The following is an 11,373-nucleotide window of genomic DNA, read 5'->3' on the forward strand; positions in this document are numbered from 1 at the left end:
TCCTATAGTGGACCCTTGACTTACAAACTCAATTTGTTCTTGAGGGCTGGTTGTAACTCAAGTTGGACAATTGAAGGCTCAGGCTACTCTACACAGCCTTCAAAATCTCTCCTGTATACAGGCAGATCTCAGTGTCCTTAGACAGACATTGGCCCAGGATTTCTCAATTAACTGCACAAGGAAAGAATGTTGTAATGTTCCTTCCAGAACTCTTTAAGGGTTAAATCTGTATCTGAGATCATCTGGAAGCATAAGTGGCCTTTGGGTTGTAACTCAAGACTTTGGTAATAAGTTAAAATTAAAATTGTAGTGATAACCCAAGTTGTTCATATGTCAGGCCAGTGTTAAATCAAGGGTCCACTGTATCTTCTTGTGGTCAATAAAGTTTTCCTCATATTCCCTTAAACTTTTACAACACATTCCTCAAGGTCCATTAGGCATCTGCTAATTTCTTCAAGGTTCTTTTAGCATCACCTGCTACCTAGACACAAAGCTAATAGTACATGGCTTAGGTTTGTTGTTGCTGTTTTTGTTTTTATTTTTGTAGCTGCAAACCTATCTGTTCCATTTTTCTACCAACAAGAAACAAATCTATCCCATACTTAAAACAACAAACATTTTATTCTCTTACTGTTTCTGTAAGTCTGGAGCCTGGGAAGGGCTTCCCCAAGAAATTCTGGCTCAGGGTCACTCAAGAGCTTGCCCTCAGATGCGGGGTAGAGCAGTTACGGTAGAGGGGCTGAAGGAACAAAAGGATGCCAGGCCTCTCCTTCCTCATAGGTTCTGAGGCTTCTCCACACAGTCTTCCTACACAGGCTAATGGGGGCTTCCTCCATCCTGGACTCCAGGATGCTTAGTTTTGAAAGTCACAGAGCATTTCTTTATGTAGCAAAACAGGCAGAACTCCTGTGCAGTGTCTAGAAAAAGAACTCTCTTTCCCTTTCTTTTCTGTGGTTCTGGGGATTGAAACTGAGACCTTTGCAATGAGCTACAGCCCTGACCCTTTTCTATTTCTTATTTTGAGACAGTCTCGCTGATTCTCTGAGTTTCCTAGGCTGGGCTCAAACCTGTAATCTCCTCCTGCCTCAGCTTCCCAGACTGTTGAGATTGTGGGTACACATTACCATGCCCAACTCAAACCCCACATCTTCTTTACCTTCTTTTTTTTTTGTACTGAGGATCGAACTTAGGACCTTGTGCTTGCAAGGCAGGTGCAGTACCACTGAGCTACATCCTTGGCCCACACAAACCTATCTTAATGGGAAAAGAGTTCTAGGAAATTTGCTTATAAAGTATACATTTGCATATTTTCAAGCTACCTTGCCCAGTAAGAAGCAGTGGAACTACCTATTTTCCATTCAATAAAGGATATGCATGGATCATTCACTTATTCAAGTATTCACCTGTCCATGCCCCTCTCATCCTCTGATGTGTCCTGCTAGTAGATACACCACATTGTTTTCAAATAACTTGTTTCTGTATGTGTCTTCTCCTGTTATAACTCTGTGGGTGGAAGCTCTTTTATTCATCTTTGTATCTCTATTATTTAGTGCAAAATCTTGCTCCTAAACGATGCTCAGATATTATGTGCTGGCTTACAGATGAATAAATTATACTATTACCTTGCTTACAAATGTTGAAATGGAATATTTCCTATTAAGTAATGAATCACCAACAACTAAATTTATGTTTCTGTTGCTAAAAAATTTTGTTCTTATGAAGAAAAGTCATGACATAAGCCACACGTTGCTATTGGCTTGGTCTTGCGAATGCAATTTTTCACATCATTTATTACACCACTCTTCATGTAATCATATACCTACACACACGCACCCTACTCAAGGATCCAAGCAGTAAATATATCTTCCAAAACAGGCTGACCTGACCACAGCACAGCACTGCCTATCCAACCTGGGTATTGTGACAAAAGGAAAAGCCAGGAAAGCAGCAACCACAGGAGCAGGAGGAGCTGTGGAGGGGAGGGTATGGCCCTAGGAGGAAGCGTGGCAAAGCTCTGCTTTCCTTGTAGATGCTCACCCCCATCAAGGAGTCTAAGCCTGAGGGCTCCATGAATCTTCCAATGCAAAAATCAGATGAATACATAGCCAAGGTGGTGGGAGAAGCCATTCATTTCTAGGAAACTTGGCTATCAAGACTAGGCAGGATATAGGGCTGGGCTGCTCCCCTGCACAGGGGTCTCAGATTAGAGACATGGGTGGGTGGAAGAGACATACTGACCCTGCCTGTGCAGAGGGTAGAGAAAGTGTTCAGGATGGCCAAAACCAAGAAAGAAAATAACTCAAAGGCAAGACAAAGACTTTAATAGATAAAGATTTTAACAGGCAGGTTAAAATACCTCTCTGTGCTTCCACACCATGTCCCCAACCCCAAGTCCTCCAGAGAGGAGAGCTGGTTCAAGGAAGCTGCCCCATCAGTCACTGTCACCAAACAAAATAGATCTGGCTGAGCTCCAAGCACAGCAGCCCCAGAGGTCGAAGGCCAAGTTGGTTGCACCGTTGCTGGTAGTGTTGTTTTCACTCTGTTACACAATGAGCCATTAGGGCAGATGGATCAATTTTTTCTAGTCAACCATGAAACTGGTTCCTCAGAACAGCTCATTTATCTGCCTCTGAAGAGGGGCGTGAGATAACTGTTTGAGGAACAGCACTTAGAAATAGAAGTTGAATCCCAAGCCCCTCCCACTAGTGGGGAGAAGACTTTTATGCTTTGCTAGTGTTGGTACAAGACCTGGGGTGGGGGACCTGTAAGTAGAGAAGGAGATAGGCATGCCGACCACACCTGTAATCCCAGCATTCAGGAGGCTGAGGCAGAAGGATCATGGTAAATCTGAGGCCAGCTCAAGCTACATGGTGAGTTCAAAAGCAGCTTAAACTACACAGCAATGTCCTGTCTGAAAAAGCCAAAAACATTTTTATAAAAGCTAAGAAGTAGCTAGGATTGAACAGAGATAAATCATTATAAGAGCCATGTGTGGAGGTGCAAGCCTATAATCATATCTACACGAGAGGCCAAGGCAAGTTGGGTGACTTAGCAAAACACTGTCTCAAAATAAAAATAAAAAAGGCTGGAGGTGTAGCTCAGTGGTAGAATAACCCTCGGTTAACCCTAACCCAGTACCAACAACAGCAAAAAAGCTATGGAGTACATTTTTCCACAACAAATTCTTGTTTACTCTCCTTATTCAAAATTGTATGGAAATTAATGAAACTCTTATATGTAACATGAACGCTGAACATTCCCTCAAAACGGTCAAATGTTGAAACTGTAAGAAGAGTAACCCAGTTTGTCATATGAGTGACACGCAAGCCCAGCAGGGCTCCCGCTTTTCCTCAGGTTGCAGAATGGAGCTGGAAGACTTGCTATGCCTTGAGCACCTGCACCATTTGACTCCAGCCTCTGATCGAAATGGTGCCTGCGTCGAGTTTCCAGTTTTTCCACCCTGCTGCCCACTGATCCACCGAGGCAGGTGGATCAATCAGATCAGCCATCCGTGCAGCTGTCTGGTTTCTGAGATCGATCCATTTCTTTGCCCTGGTGAAAAATAGCATGAAACAATGGTTTGAGAGTAAAGTTTACAGCACCCTCACAAAAGTTGGCATCGTGTAGATGCAACGCCTGAGAGCCAGTATGGAATTTCTGTTTACCATACTATAAATCTTGTCCAGTGAACAGAGAAGAAAGAAAAAGCATCAAGTCTTCATTTGTATTTAAATGAAGGCCCTCTTCATTCCTCCATAGGCACTGCTCAATCGAAGACCCTAAAGGCACTAATAATAAATGAATCACTTTGTGCTTGCAGATGCAAGCAACTCACAAGTTTTTCTCAAATTTTGGAACAAGAAAATTGCAGAGAGAGGTACTTATTTGGTCGACACAGGATGGTAAGTGATTCACCGTACCTCTTCCTATAGCAAAAAGCTGTAGGAACTGAACTAGGACAGAATTAAAGAATGTATGTGAAAGCGACACTAGAATTCATCATATCTGGAAACTGGATGATACAGAATTTGAAAACAATCAAGTTTCAGTATTTTGAAATTTGAAAGAAATCTGTTTAAAATGAACTTAAAATGTCATTTTCACAAAGTTTTTTTTTTGCCAAGAATAATACTTAGATAATTTCTGAACAACAAAAACCGTAAAGGCCTTGATTTCAAAACAAAATGAGGCACTACTTAGCCAAAAGTGAGAAGAAAGGAATGGTAAGGATGGGGAGAAACGGCTACTTTTCATATATTCTTCTCAGCACCTTATGTTTGCAAAATCATTTTTGAAAATAGCTTAGTAACCAATATTATGATCCATAAAAATGTTTGGCCAATACTCTTAAGTGAAATAAATAGGACACGCATGTGTAAATACTGCACGGTTTCTCTGGTGTGAAACACTAAAAGGGTAAATAAGGATCAAATTATATAACTGATAATGTGAAATAGGAAGAAGAGGTCTAAAGAAGTAGGGGGCGTGGGAGGGTAGGGGAAAGGAAAGAAGGGAAAAGAAAATGAGAAAAGGAAAAACATGGAAAGAAAGCCTTTGTAAATAGGGAAGTGGGGAGGGGGTGAAGGGAGAGCAGGGATATGGGGAAAAAATGAGAACCAAGATATATCACGTAAGGGTACAAGATCCCAATAATGGATATAACTGTATTGTATACCTAAAATGTATCAATAAACTTAATGGAAAAAAATGGCCAGATTTTCCAATTTCTGTAACTAATTTGAAGGCTAAAAACTTTGAATGGAGGACAGGGATTTGGCTCAGTGATTCCATCACCTGCCTCGCAAGCACAAGGGCCTGAGTTCGATCCCCGCTACCAAACAAACAAAAAAAGAAGTGTAGAAAAAAAACTTGGAATGGAAAAACAATGATTTATGCAATATTATTTATAGCAACAGGAATTGGAAATAATCTTAATGTCCCAAAATTAAAAGAATAATTACATAATTTTTGGTCCAGCAAACAATATGGTAATCACCGAGTAAATGATGGCATTGTTAGGGGATAAATCAAAGATATGTTTTTCCTTTTTGGTATATTCCAAACTTACTGCCTGTGATATGATATACAGTAGTTACATTTTTAAAGGTACTTGAGTGTCATGATAGCATCAACACTGAACTGGTTTAATAGACTACTCTGAGGAGCAGAACTGAAGAAGGAAAGAGTAAGGGAAGAATTTGCTGCTTTTCTACACTACTTGGTGCTTTACATGACTTATCAAAAATTTAAGAACTTAACAAAAATGACAATTACTGCTATAGGTGTTAGATTTCCCTTGCCTTAAGATGGCTGCCACATAGAATAGCAGCCTCCATGTTAAAACATGGCTTCTCCCAACAAAGGACAGGCTGCTTCTTCTCATCATGCCTCTTCTGCCAAAAAAGTAATCCAATACTTGCTACCTCCTAGCAGCTAGTGATGCCACCAGCCCCTCCTAGTGATGTCACAGGCTCCTCCAACCTCTTAATACTACCTCACTCAACTCTACCCCAGCTGAGGCCTACCCCACCCTGCTCCTATAAAAGAAGCTCCCTGTTCTGCCATGTTGCCTTTGTGCGGAGACAGCCTGGCTTGTTATGGTCCTGGTCTGGTCCTGGTTTGCAACTTTTTTTACCTAACAATAGGTATTGAGGTCAGAGCGACCAAAAGCCATAAAAAGATTTGACAAGAGTTTGTTTTAAAAATAACCCCCTAGATAAGTCTGGAGAATGGATTAGAAGGAACTAAGAAGACATTTCTTTGGAATTAGAAATGAGCATGCAAGAAAGGTACCATACAAAGAGAGAGTGCAAGACAGAAGGAGAGAGAGATCATGCAAAGAAAATAACACACTTAAAATCTCATAATAAAAATATTGCCAGAGACTGCACCTGCCAGGGAGCTCTGAAGCTCTTAAGGCTCTATCTAGAATCTGCACTGAGCTATATTCTTAAGTGTATCTGTTCTACATTCCTTCCTCATAATCCTTCAATATTTATCCCTTTGGAAGAAACTTATTATTATCCTCAAATGTCAGGCATTATACCTTAAAGCTGCTTCTAGCCCGACCTCTACAACCCCACCTCTCTGCTCACAAAAAGACAGTGGCTTGGGAAGAGCACTCTCTGTTCTCCAGAACCTGTTCAATCTTCTCTCATCTATCACTACAACTGCAGAGAAAGAAAAGGAAGAGCTACGCTCACCTCAAATGATCGCTGTGCTCACCTCACTCAGCTCTACCTGCCTACCCGCCTCCCATTGACAGAGGAGAAGCAGCAACTGTGAGCGCACACCCTCCTGCAGGTCCTGTGCCAGGAACTTCCTCTACAGGGCCTCAACTACACTTCCTACAGCCCCACAGGGCCCATACTATTCTTTCCATTCCATTGTGAAGAAAACAAAGCTCAGAGATATGCATCCTCTCACTAAGGTCACAGAGCTATTTGGCAGGAAATCTGGAGGTTAAACCCACAGTGCACACATTTATGCTTACACATTAAAGCAAAAGTGGCGTGGTTCTTGGGTGGTCCTCCTGGACTGCTTATCCTGCAATCCTTTCACTTTCACATAAGGTTAAGTAGAGAAGCGGGTGATTGTAAAGTACAGGTTATAGGAGACTTAAAGAGCCTTTGCTTCTAATTAAACCCAGGGGTAATATCTTCTCCTTATCTTAGTGGCTGTTTAAATGGACCTTTTAAAGACTAACTTGACTCAGGCATCTTAACCAGTGTCTAAAGACAGGCGTATTCCTGAAATTCTACTACACAAAGCATCTGAGTCAGATTACACCAGAGCATGTGCTGGAGTATTTTTAGAAGTGAGCTGCATATAGGGCATAGTTTTCTGGTTATGTCACAGACTTGCAGGTGGGCCTTCTTTTCACATTGTGGATAAAAATAGACGCATACATTAGTGATAGAAAGATAAATGCAATACAGTTTCTGCCCTTGAAAAGTTCTGAGACTGGTTACAGGGACAGAAAAAGGAGAAATAAATGTTTTTTTAAAGTCAGAAGCTAGGAGCACAGAGGTGAGTTTAAGATATCTTAACAGATTATTTCACTTGCACAACCAATTTTATCAAAGGCCAGGCACTGGGGAGATGATAATGCACAAAAAGAGACATAGTGCCTGGTCTCAGGGAACTTCCATCTTCATGGCGAAGCACGAAAGTGAAGTTCCAGCCTGAGAGAAACACTCGGAAGGGTAGCAGTGCTGGTTGTGGAAGACATGTAACAAAAGGACTTGACCTGGACAAGGGCTGGCTGGAGTGAGTATGTCATGTTAGCCTGGCTCTGTCACGGTGACGTTGGAGCTGAGAAACAAGGACAGAGACAGCATTAAGGAAGGAGATGGACAGCATTCTCCACATTTCCCAGACCCTGGGATAGGAGAAAGCAGTCTTTCCAAAACATTGGAAGAAAGCCATGTGACAAGAGTGTAGGTAGCAAATGGGAAGGAGGACAAAATGAGGCAATCACAAAGGGGCTGGAAATAGACACAGGCGGGAATGGACACTGACCATGGTAAGGATGATGGGAGCAGACATAACTGGTCCATAGGACTCTGCTCTTCCCTTACCATGTGGTGCCTTGCCATATAGGCAGCTATCTTTCAACAACCACGCATGGTACCCAACACACAGAAACTGTACAAATGCCCAGGCAGACTGTGTCACCTCTTAGTCTCTTCTCTTAGTGAATCAACATTTTGGTTCCCAGAAATGTTTTTAAATCTTTTCATGCATGTGAACTGTGTTAACGTAAAAAGATTTTTTCAAGTCTTTCCCTCTACTAAGGGTTCAAAGCAAACATCTACTGGTTGAGAAAGTAACTTTGCTGGTCGATTAAAAAGCTTCTGTATTTTCAGTCCAATCTTCACATGAACTCTGGAATAGTTAATCATAAATCTTCAAGTCTGTTTCAAAAATAATAGCTCAAGAGGATCAAAATGCATTCCCTATGATGAATGTATTTATTATGTATCACATACATGTACAAATTTTTAAAAAAGAAAATAATAATTCATGTATATGTGCCATACATGTTGGCCTTTTTCATGTATAGGACAAAGTGTGATATATATGGATTTAAGGACCTCTTGTAAAAATGGTACAAGCCACAGTTTGTAAACCATCAGTCTAGATGAATTCCAAGAGCCTCTTTCAGCTTTGAAATTCTGGGGTTTTTTTCATTATTTTCAATAAGAAATGGGTTTGATCCTACCTAATGAAGCCAGTGGCAGAAATAACTTCTCCCTTGCTTACTACCACTTTGCATTCTTTAGGAACACAAAGCCAATGGGAAAAATCTACTTAAGTTGACCATGATTCAGTGAGATTCTAAACATGTGTACTCTGCAGCTGATTAACAATTCTCTTTAATGTTTTTCAGCTTCCTGAACCTCTTAACCTCAGCTGTTCTGAATCTTCATGTCAGCAATCTTCCTCCATGTTCAAGTTTTTTCTACAGGCTTTGAGCTCAGGGAGGCCCTCCTCTTGTAATTGCCCAAGTAGCTCCAGACTGATGTCCAGAAGCACTGCAATTTCAAGAGAAAGCTACCTGTGTGTTTCCAATATTTCCTACAAAAATCCCAGGACTGAGTCTCTCAGACCTGGTTTGTACCTTATGCTATCCCTGAACTGATCATTACAGCCAAGAAGGTGGAATTACCAACTGGCCAAGCCAAGCATCATGTTCCACACACCTCAGAGTAGAGAGGTAGGGAGGCTCCAAAAGAAAATCCTGGATGATCCAGGCCAAAACAATATGTTTAATGTCCTTCTTTCCCCCCCCCTTTTTTCTTTTGAAGATGAGAATAACCCAACTTATGGAATTTTAGCAAAAGAAATCTTAATTTGCTCATATGACTGAAAACTCCAACAGTAGTTTGGCTTCTCATGCAGCTAAAATCCGGGACTGAAATAAGCAATTCTCTCTCTTTCCCTACCTCTCTCCCCCTGATTTCTTTAGTTCTAGCTTCATTTCAGTCACACTTTTTGCAAATGGAAGCCTATAGAGTTCCCGGCAACCCTGAAGTACATGGTCTTAACCCCTGAACTTTCCAAAAGAGAGTGCTCATCTCTTTCCCTCTACATCAGGCCTTGAGAGAAGCCCTCAAAATAGCCCATCTGGCCACAGGTGCACATGATGATGTCACCCAGACCACATGAGATATTTGCACTAAAAAGCCTACAACCCACACCAGAGGCTAAGAAGGTGGGACCACAAATTATTATCCCAAAGCGTAGAAGAGAAACATTTCCTTAAAGAAAAAAAAAAAATCAAGATTCTCCACCAGAATGGAAGGAGGAGGCGCTAGGAAGGCAAATACAACAGATACTGATGACAGCCCTCACCCTTCCAGCTGTCTCTCAGCAGACGTGAGCAGCTGGTCCTGTGGCTTTCCTCTCTCCTTGCTGGTCCACGGGAAATCCTGCTTTAGTTCCCGTTTGTGGTCATTCTCGCTTTCATTCAACCCCCAGTCCCTGATTTCCACATTCAGCGCTGCATAGTCCCTGTTGCAGTGTGGACTTTGGGTAGGATGCACATACAAGTGAGAGACGGAGTTTCTGTATATGGTGGGGATGGGGATGGGAGAGGAATGTGTCATAAATGATGCAGGACAATTTTACAAATAAAGACAATAGAAAGGGCCAGGGATTTACCTCAGTGGATCTGCCAGCTGCCTGGCAAGTGCAAGGGTCCAAGCTCAATTCCAGTACAAAAAAAAAAGATAATAGGAAAGAAAAATACAACTAATAGCAGTAGCTCCAGTGAAAAACAAAATTATTTTAGAGCAGAAAGAAACAAAAACTATGATTAAGGGAAATACTACTAATTTTTAATGAACAGAAAGCAAAGAATAAAGTGTTACAAAGGAAAGTGACAAGAAGGGAAGTCCGTAGCCACATTTCTCAAAGTGTGGCCCTCAAACTTCAGCACCCGCAATGCCTGGAGTTCATTTGAAATGACATCCTGAACTTGTCAAAGCCCTGAAGCAGAACCTTCCATGTGTTTCTGATGCACAAAATTTAGACCTTTTGTTCTAGAAGATGATAAACCCTTCCCAGCTACAGATCCCTTTCTCCTTTTAAAATAAGTTGCTTGTACTCATCTTTCACCCATTTATAAAATATCTCCTTTCTAGTCTCTTTCTTCTGTTGTTTTTTGTGTAATTTTGATCACTAGCTCACGAGCATTATACAAACTATCAAGTGTTGATCAGTGAATATAGCAAGGGGCAAATAAGATTAAAAAAAAAAAAAAAACTACTCTCTGTAACAGCGTGGGAAGGAAACGCCTGAGTCGACCCAAACTTCAGCTTGGGAACCATTGCTCACAAGTGAATCAGTCACTTATGTGAGCAGACATGTAGAGGAAAGGGGGTTGCAATTTCTCTAGTGTACCCCATCTTACACACACATTTACACAAGTACTGTAGAAATCAAACGTATTTTCTCATCTTAAATTAAAGAATAATATGTTCATATATTTTTATAAATAATATGCTAATGTTTTAAGCTAGGAAATGTGCAGGAATGTGCCAGTGTGGAAGAGGAAAGCAGCAGTTATATAGCTTCAGGAGTAAAGATTCAGAGAAATAACATTTAATAACCGGATCTGGAATGCCCATAAAGGCCATGAGTCTCAGCCTTGGTCTCAAGTGTGATGTTATTGGGAGGCCATGGAACCATTAAGAAATGGAGCATCGGCCGGGCACCATGGAACATGCCTGCAATCCCACCTACTCAGGAAGCCGAAGCAGAAGGATCACAAGTTTGAGCCCAGCCCAGGAGCAAGAGCTGTTGTAAAATAAAATAATAATAATAATAATAACAACAATAATAATAAAAAGGGTTGGGAAATGTCTGTTCATTTCGGATGCCCATTTTTGGATCGGGTCTTTATATTTGGGGGGACTGATTGTTTTGAGTTCTTTATATATCCTTGATAATAGTCCTTTGAGGTACAGCTGGTAAAAATTTTTTCCCACATTGTAGATTGTCTCTTAGTTCTGCTAATGGTTTCTTTTGAAGTACAGAAGCTTTTTAGTAAGATGAGATCCCAGTTGTTGATTCTTTCTGCTACTTCCCGTGCTACTGAGGATTTGTTCATAAAGTCTTTTCCTATACCAATGTCTTCCAGAGTTCTGCCTAACTTACTTTCCAGCAAGTTTGTTTCTGTTTTAATATTTAGATCTTTAATCCATTTGGATTTTAATTTAGTGCATGGCGAAAGATAAGGGTCTAATTTTAATCTGTGACAGGTTGATATCCAGTTTTTCCAACACCATTTATTAAAGAGGCTATCTTTCCTCCACTGAGGATGGTGAGCTCCTTTGTCGAAGATGAGGTAGCTGAGTACATCTGCAT

This window comes from Fukomys damarensis, unplaced genomic scaffold (assembly GCF_012274545.1).
Source record: "Fukomys damarensis isolate Sample0158 unplaced genomic scaffold, DMR_v1.0_HiC HiC_scaffold_15, whole genome shotgun sequence".
Lineage (NCBI taxonomy): Eukaryota > Metazoa > Chordata > Mammalia > Rodentia > Bathyergidae > Fukomys > Fukomys damarensis.